The sequence below is a fragment of the Dendropsophus ebraccatus genome, chromosome 10, assembly GCF_027789765.1.
Source record: "Dendropsophus ebraccatus isolate aDenEbr1 chromosome 10, aDenEbr1.pat, whole genome shotgun sequence".
Lineage (NCBI taxonomy): Eukaryota > Metazoa > Chordata > Amphibia > Anura > Hylidae > Dendropsophus > Dendropsophus ebraccatus.
In genome coordinates this window covers 77033629-77043022 of record NC_091463.1, presented here as the reverse complement: position 1 = coordinate 77043022, position 9394 = coordinate 77033629, and the positions used below count along the sequence as shown (strand labels likewise).

General features: G+C 43.8%; 1 pseudogene; it reads left to right on the top strand.

The window, feature by feature from the left end:
• The first annotated feature begins 216 nt into the window (after positions 1–216).
• LOC138766436 (cytochrome P450 2F2-like) lies at positions 217–7413 on the top strand (annotated as a pseudogene).
• Positions 7414–9394: the final 1981 nt, after the last annotated feature.

The window sequence follows — 9394 nt, the reverse complement described above, 5'->3', positions numbered from 1 at the left end:
TGCTGGTGTTACAATTTCACTTATCAAAAGTGTGGTAACAATAATATTCCTTAGCCAAATACTATTGCCATGCAATTTTAGGCTAGATTCACACGTAATGGATCCACGCTGTGGGTCTGCAGATCCCTTACTGTCATACTGGCATCCTGACGTTCTGCTCAGCCAATCAGTGGCTGCGTCTGGCCAGTGCACCTATTGGCTGAGCAGGACGTCAGGATGCTGGGAGCCACAGGAGAAGGTCAGAGCGCAAACCAGGTAATGTATGCAGCGGGCCACTGTGGGTTAGGGGGGGCGGCGTTTACATACCTGCATCGGAATGAAATTCTGCTGTGAGTATGTAACCCTATTCAGAATTACAGTAAGGAATTCACCGTGGATTTCGCAGTCAACTTGCCAGTATCACTCTGTGTCACCTCTACCACACCATACAGTAAAAAATTTCATAAAAAATATATTGTTATACACAAGACTGTCCTCTGCACAGACTTGTACCTTGTTACTCTACACAACTTCCTGGAAACCTATGATGAGACCTTGATTTTGTGCATTGTAGCTATTGATTTGCTATTTTTATTTGCTGTTTTAGGATCCCCAGTATATCCCAATTATCATATACTACGTGCTATGTCCAATATCATTTGCTCTGTGGTGTTTGGTAACCGGTTTGAATATGAAGATGAACATTTCCAAAAACTGGTGGTATGTGTTCAAGACAACTTCCAAATCATGAGCACCCGCTGGGGATTGGTGAGTATTAGCTTAGATTTTCAGCAAAGGAAATTTCACATTTCCAGTATAAAAGATACCAATCAAAACACATCTTTTTTTTCTTTAACAGACACAAAAACGTAGTCAACCTAATTTTTTTGTGTCTGTTAAAAAAAAAAAACTTATCCATTTTTATTCGTCTTTTTTTTTTTTAAACTGGAGGTCAATAGAAAAACGGATCAAAACTGATGCACACAAATACATTATTTTTTATCCATTTTTTGAAAGGGAAAAAAACCTAAAAAACTATTTCCAAACGCAGTGTGAACCCAGCTGAATATAGGAAGATGGTTAGGGTTCGCCATACCATGTCATTGACCCCACTTGCATTTGGTAGCCGAAAAATCATGGGCTTATGCCACTGTCAGAAACTCACGTATCATTTTCTTAGGGATAAGGAAGAATTTCCAGAGTTTTCCATCCTATCAACTGTGCAGCTGTTAAAGTGTTCCTATCACAATGGGATGCTGCTGGATAAGTGGCCAGTTCCTCTGTTAATATGGAAGGTCACTCCATAAATAGGCCATAACCCAATAGGTTCGCACGCATTATGGTCTCATTACATTTCCGTATCCATGAAGATTAAGGCTATGTTCACACTACGTATATTTCCGGCCGTAGTGTGAACCGCGAATATACGCACGTAGTTTTGAGGTTGATGCGCTCGCTTGAAAGTATACGATATACGGCCGCACGATGCACACTACGTAGGAACTTACGACCAAATCTTATACAGCGTCGTGAAAAATGAAAAAGACCATTGTTTGAGAACGGAAATGTTCCAACTCAGTACAAAGTACTTATTTCAGCCAAATTGAACCTGATTTTTTGATCCAAAAGGTTCTGTGTGTTTTATTGGGCTGGGCGAAGATTTCCAAGTAAATGACCGGTTTCAGAAACAAGCATAACTGTACTACGGGCGTATGTTCGCAGTTTGTACGCATCCGGCCGCATGTCGATTTTTCCCACGCCCGTAGTTTCAGCCGCACATGTATGGCGGCGTGCGAAATGCGTCTGGAATCGTACGGCGTGAAGTTGGATGGTTTGGACTGAGAGGAAAGGACTGAGAGGAGAGCATGTATCAGCCTGAGAGCACCTTATCATGTCCTGTACGAGAAACCGAATTAAACAGTAAAATTCACAAGCAAAGCCTGCACTCTTGTGAGTATATGTTCTTGCGACTACGGGGAGCAAGCATTGAAGAGCTGCAATACAAGGTATTTCTCGTACGCTATACACATCTTGTTATATATCATAACAGAGGAACTCACCACGGATCTGGTAGGGACCCATTGTGACAGGTACTTTTTAAATAGCAGTCACATGATCCTCTATATCCAGTGGTTTTAACTGATCTGAGGAATTAATATGTAGGCCACAGAAGTGACAACCTTGCTAGTGGTTGGCTGAGCAGAGCAGCTATTAAACATGATGATCAGGATTTATACCCATTCCTTCATGTCTCAGAATGGAAAGGAGTGAGAAACTTTCAGCGTTGGGTAGCAGCTAAAGCCGACAACTCCTTTGGCTCAAAGTCTTACAGCGACACTGTATCCACCAATGCACTTGCTTGGACTGCTGGTGCCATCTGTTTGATGCCAGCAGATCCTTACCGGTTGTGTCTTTTAAAATTCACACCTGGGGCCTTGGTTAGGGTAAAAAAAAAATCTTTTAATCTGAGTCAATGAGGTGTGACCTAGGACATAGAAGTTTTAGGCCACGCCTCATTGACTCACCTACTGCATGTTAAAATATAATCTTTTACCTAAACAAGCACCAGGTGCATTTTGAAAGACACAACCGGGAAGGACTGTCATCAAACGGACAGTACCATCGGTTTGGGGGAAGGAATTGGTAGGTACAGTATCGCTTTAAAGAAGAAGTCTGTCCGGGAAGTAAAAAATCATTACGGACAGGGAGTGAGGTGAAAATAAAAAAGACACTATGCTTACTGCTCCCAGGGCCCGCACTGTGCCGCATCACAGAGTTCCCGGACCCCACTGGCTGTCATCTTCTTCCCGGTTCCAGGTATGTCATGACTCGCTTCCACATCACAGACTGGTGGGATTTAGCCCGCTCAGCCAATCAGTGACTGCAGCGGTGTCCCGCCCTAGACACTGACTGGCTGAGTAGGGCATCCGTCACCCGTGTTGTGATATAGCTGCTGGGGAGCTCAGAAAGCAGCCAGCGGGGTCCAGAAGAAGTGACTATAACTTGTTTTTTTATCCCCCCCCCCCCATCATGATTTTTTTTAACTCTCGGACGGACTTCTCCTTTAAACATTGAGGTTTATGCAGACTTTTTTGGGGGGGAGTCCTAAATTATATCTTTGTGGTTAGTTGTAGTACAAGATGTCTCTTAGTTCATTTCCACTGAATTTTTCCAAATGTCATAAGACACTTACCAGGACCTCACCGTAAAATGATGACAAACTTTGCTTTCATGGAAGACTTCATCAAGAAAAAGATGGAGAATAACATGAAGACTTTGGACAGTAATAATCCAAAGGATTTTATAGACTGTTTTCTGATCAAAATGGAGAAGGTAAAAAATAAAATAAAATAAAATGACTACCAATGAGCAAATCTTTTGAAATGTATTTTGTTTCGGATTCTACGATGTCAATTACGTTTTCAATTCAAATAAAGAGATTTCCCAAATGCCCACAAAAGTGGTTACCTAGAACTACTGTATCTACAGTGTCTTACAGGTTGCTGAATGCTAATACAGCATTAGTTAAAGGGGTGTTCCCCCCAAGAGCTAAAAAAATAAAATGCTCCCAAACCTAGCTGGTCTTACTCACCAAGTCCCCGTGAGTATTTTGAGACATCTCCCATCTTTCTAGCTGCTGCCGTTCCTGAGTTACAAGTTTTTCTAAAAGCTGATCTATATCCAAGATAGGAAACTACATTTCCCATCATGCAATGCTTCTGCCTGATGATGGTGAAGTAGCAGAGCTGAGACAATGAAGGAGATGATGACAGTGTAGCAGAGCTGAGATGGCGGTGTCGGTGTAGCAAAGCTGAGTTGGAAGTGACGTTGTAGCAGAGCTGAGTTGGAGATGACAGTGTAGCAGAGCTGAGTTGGCGGTGATGGCGTAGCAAAGCTGAATTGGGGGGACGGTGTAGCAGAGCTGAGTTGGGGGGACGGTGTAGCAGAGCTGAGTTGGCGGTGACGGTGTAGCAGAGCCGAGTTGGGGATGACGGTGTAGCAGAGCCGAGTTGGCGGTGACGGTGTAGCAAAGCCGAGTTGGGGATGACTGTGTAGCAGAGCCGAGTTGGCGGTGACGGTGTAGCAGAGCCGAGTTGGCGGTGACGGCATAGCAAAGCTGAGTTGTGGGGACGGCGTAGCAGAGCTGAGTTGGCGGTGACGATATAGCAGAGCTGAGTTGCCGGTGACGGTGTAGCAGAGCTGAGTTGGCAGTGACGGTGGAGCAGAGCTGAGTTGGCGGTGACGGTGGAGCAGAGCTGAGTTGGGGGGGCGGTGTAGCAGAGCTGAGTTGGCGGTGACGGTATAGCAGAGCTGAGTTGCCGGTGACAGTGTAGCAGAGCTGAGTTAGCAGTGACGGTGGAGCAGAGCTGAGTTGGCGGTGACGGTGGAGCAGAGCTGAGTTGGGGGGACGGTGTAGCAGAGCTGAGTTGGCGGTGACGGTGTAGCAGAGCTGAGTTGGCGGTGACGCGGCGATTGCGGGGGGCGGAGCTTGCCGCGGGCGATTGCGGGGGCGGAGCTTGCCGCTGGTGAGTGCGGAGGCTATGCTGCGGGTGAGCTGCGGGATGCCATGGGTGATGGGGGGGCGGTCGGTTGTGGGGCGGGGGGCTGTGTGCTGCGGGTGAGTGCTGGAGGGTGCTGGGAGGCTCTGGACATGGGGGGTGAGCTCTGGGCTGGCGGTGACCAGGTGGCTGCTGTTAGAGAGGGATGCAGTCACAGCTGCGCTGATCACTGTCTCCCTCTGTAACAGCAGCCACCCCATCAGTGTTCTCAGTCACTTCACTGTGCTGGGACTGAGGATACGTGATGCCGACAGGGAGGGTGGGGGCCAGGAGCAGGGAGCGTGTCGGGTTGGACTTAGGTCTGATGATTCTCTGCAATCCGTGGAGGTGAATGCAGCTGGATAACCGCAAAACTGTGCAGAATCCATAATAACTGTATATTGGAAAGATGGAAAGCTACGGGTGGGCAGCGTATTAATGCAAAAATAATTTTGGGGGGAATACCCCTTTAAGTACTATGACAGCAACACTGACAGATAATTAGTCTTTTTTAAACAGTCCACAATGTACTGGGGAGGGTGCAAGCTGGGCATCAGAAGAAGTAATGACTCCTTAAAGGAAATTGGTGAGGTCGCTTTCGCTACATAAACCCTTCCTAAGTCCCTCAATGTGTTTGGATGCTGGTAATCTGCTGCTAGGCACCATTTTTAAATTAATGATGTTTAATCTCCACTAGGCAAGTAGTCACGGAGCGGAGATGCAGGTTGCATGTTATCACCCCCTCCCCCCACCCCCCCACCCCGGCTGTTCTTAATAAAGGCCATGTTGGCATTAAAGACCCCAAAAAGGTAGTAAAATTACTTTATTTACCAGTATATATTCTTTTTTAGACCGTTGACAATAGGTTTCATTGTCAGAGAAAATCTTTTTAAAAAATTGACCCAACAAAGTATTCATGTAGAATATTTAGGAAGGTTCAACTATACAGTACATTCAATCATCTGCATCATGTCTTCAAACACAGGAAAAGAAGAATGAAGGAACATTCTACAATCCCAATACTTTAGTGATGTGCGCTTTAGACTTGTTCTTTGGTGGAACGGAAACTGTGAGCCCCACTTTGAGATATACATTACTACTACTCATGAAACACCCGAGTGTAGCAGGTAAGTAAATACATTCGGACAGATATGTAAAAGCATGTGCAATGATATATACATTTTATTTTCCTTTTCTCAGAGAAGGTCTACAGCGAAATAGACAATGTAATTGGCCGACGTCCACCAAATTATGAGGACAGACACAACATGCCTTACACAGAAGCTTTCATATCTGAGATCCAGCTATAGGCTGATATGACACCCCTGTCGCTTCCCCATGAATTAAACGCAGATACTCAGATTCGTAATTATACATTCAAGACGGTAAGCATCAATTTAAAGTGTACCTGTCGTTATAACTAAATCAACAGTAGATGTGAAATAAAGCAAGTTTGCAATATACATTCATTATTTTTGTTGTTATTATGCTGCAAAACAAAGCTGAACTTACCAGAAATCCAGGTCCAGTCTCCCTGAAGGCAGATTTTTAGACTTGTGTTGGTTGAAAAAAACAGACTAAGGTGTCACGGCTCAATGTTTTCGTCAATCACATGACTGCCTTCTCTGTGAGTGCTCAGATGGTCTGGGATACACAGGACTTCTTGTTTTCTGACTCTGAGAAACAAAAGGGTCAGAAAACAGGCAGTGCTGTGTTCTTCATGCTAACTAAAAAAAAAATAAAAAATAAATGTGAATCTACTGTTGATTTAGATTTTGAAAGTTATAACGACAGTGACACTTTAAGTTAAATAGAAAACATATTGTAAAAAAAAAAATCTACTCATTGCATTGATTATTTCCCTAACCACAGGGAACAGCTTTCATCCCATTACTCACCGGCGTGCACAATGACAAGACACAGTTCAGTAATCCTGAGAATTTTGACCCCAAAAACTTTTTGGATGAAAATGGGAAACATATAAAGAAAGAGGCCCTGTTGCCTTTTTCTGCAGGTGAGAATCAAATCAATCTAAATGCTAAATTGGGTGAATTTTTTTAGTTCTACAGGAGCACTACCTACACTTTCACATTGACATACTAACATTTGGCATTGCTGGTAACACTATGGCTGCTAGTGTGCAGCCATATCAACCCCCACACTATTATCCATGGTGCTGTTGGACCCCACTTTCTTTTGGTTTGTAACACGTAAGTTTTGATCAGTCAGGGTCTCAATACTGCGGCCCCCATCGATCAGGAGAAAGAGCTGGTAATCATCTCCTTCAGTGGCCTCATAGTGGATAATGTAGCCACTGGTCGGAGATCCCATCGAGCATGGGAGTGAAATGCACTACTGAATGCTACTCTAGACTTGCTCTTTAGGACTATTGGGAACTGCTTGATTGCTCATAGGAATCAATATAATACTAAAGTATTACATTGATCCATCCCTTAGATCAGCACTTCATCAGTCATAGCAGCCATTTCGCAGGGAGCCAATCTGTCCCTCTATACCATCACCACCAATAATTTACACTGTTTAAACAGTTAATAGCATGTTAATCACTCCATGCCAAGACAGGTGGTATGGATTGGGCCTGGTTTCCAGTTCATACACTCTCAATGGCACCAGGACATGCCAGTACATATACGAAATTCACAAACTGAGATTCGTTATGAATTTTATACATTCACTGTCATGTTTTTCAGGTAGGAGAATATGCCCGGGTAAGAACTTGGCAGTTGTGGAGATCTTTATTTTTATTACCACGTTGTTGCAGAACCTCACAATCAAGTCACCGGTGCCCCCCGAGAAGATCTCAGTCACTCCTGTAGGAGACGGGCTTGGACATATTCCCCCCAGCTTTGAGACATGTTTCTTACCGCGTCTGTGATCTGAAGAATAGCGTACCATAATATTTATATGAGAGGTAATGGGGAGATTTATTGAACTGGTGCAAAGTAATATTGGCTCAGTTGCCCCTAGCAACCAATCAGATTCCACTTTTCTTTCCTCACAGATTCTTAGGAAAATGAAAGGTGGATTCTCATTGGTTGCTAGGGGCAACTGAGCCAATTCCACTTTACACCAGTTTGATATATCTCCCCCAATGTCTTTGGGAAAATATTCAAAAGTGCAGGGAGCAATTTGGAGCACAGCATTTTAGCTATTATACAATAATTTTCTCATAATTTAGCATTCTGTATGTATGAGGTAAAAGGTGTTACATGAAATTAGATAGTGGGAGCCATTTTATTATAAGTATTTGTGCCATGTTTGCTGGGATGTAGCAAAGAAATGGTTGTAACGGTTGAGGATGTGGATCCGCTGCATAGAGATGAGCGAACTTTTCAAAAGTTTGTTCCGACCGGACTTCTGGATTTTTTTCTTCGTATTTCATAGTTTAAAGCATCTATATGATACGGGGGTAGTGTATTTGGTTGAATTTAGGGCTCTACATGTCAGTAACATCATTATCTTTTCAATATCTCAAAGTCTATTTTTTTTTAGACTTTAATATTCACCATTACAGGGTCTATGCAGGAAACCCACCATTACAGGGTCTATGCAGGAAACTCACCATTACAGGGTCTATGCAGGAAACTCACCATTACAGGGTCTATGCAGGAAACCCACCATTACAGGGTCTATGCAGGAAACCCACCATTACAGGGTCTATGCAGGAAACTCACCATTACAGGGTGTATGCAGGAAAAAGGTCACAAATGCAGTGAAGCAGCAGCAGTAGTAATTGGAGGCCAGTTGAGGTCCAGCAATAGTCATTTGAGGCCAGTCCAGGAACAACAGTAGTCAACATGGAGGCCAGGCATCAGCAACAGTAGTCAACATGGAGGCCAGGCAGGAGCAGCAGTAGCCAACATGGAGGCCAGGCAGGAGCAGCAGTAGCCAACATGGAGGCCAGGCATCAGCAACAGTAGTCAATATTTGTGTCTCAGGAAAACACGTATGTCATATACACTCTCACAAGGGTGCCACTAAAGTACTTGGATATCTGTATAGCACTTAAAGCTATACCGACGTCACACAGGGGGTGGGCTAGTGCAACATCCCTGCTGATTGGATGTGTTCCGGGCATCATGGGAAATTGCTTTTCCCGCCCGGAACATTTCCTACTTTCTAAAATGGGGGGCGCAATTTTAGAAAGCAAGAAAAAAAAAATTCGGAGCGGACTTCCAAAAAATCCGAATCCGATCGGACTCAGACTTTTTGGAAAATCCGACCCGGATTTCTGTATTTATTTCTGTGGATCTGTTGTGAGGCAGCTGGCCCTAGCAACTAATCAGATTTCAGATCCCTGGGAAAATGGAAGTAGTAATCCTATTGGTTGCTGAGGCTTCCAACTGCCAATTCTGCTGGACAGCTGTAGTGCTAATTATATCACCTGTGTGTGCAGTGTGGAGATTTTCCCATTCATCTCTATGGGGAGCTCTTCCCCCTCCTCTCCTGTAAATCTGGAAAGGACGGGACCTTCGCTCTAACCTTCCCGGGCACCCAATGTATCTGTGTGCCAAATATAGGGTCAAATGGTTCAGGCGTTTGGAAGTCTATAGAGGACAGATAGACAGACAGACAGACTGACTTTAATATTTATGATTAGATTAATAGCAAAAAAAAAAAGGATTTCATAAAAAAAAAAATTGAGAATCTGTGTAAACCTGCCTATGGTTATGTTCGGACTGACCTATAGAATAATGGTATCATGTCGCTTTTACCGTATAGTGCATTATGTAGACACAGGAACCCCCAAAAGTTGCAATATTGCATTCTTTTTTTTTACCAATTTCATGTTTTAAAGAATGAGGACCAAGGTCTCTGACCAATAGATGCCAAGTTGTCATTATGTTATATTATTT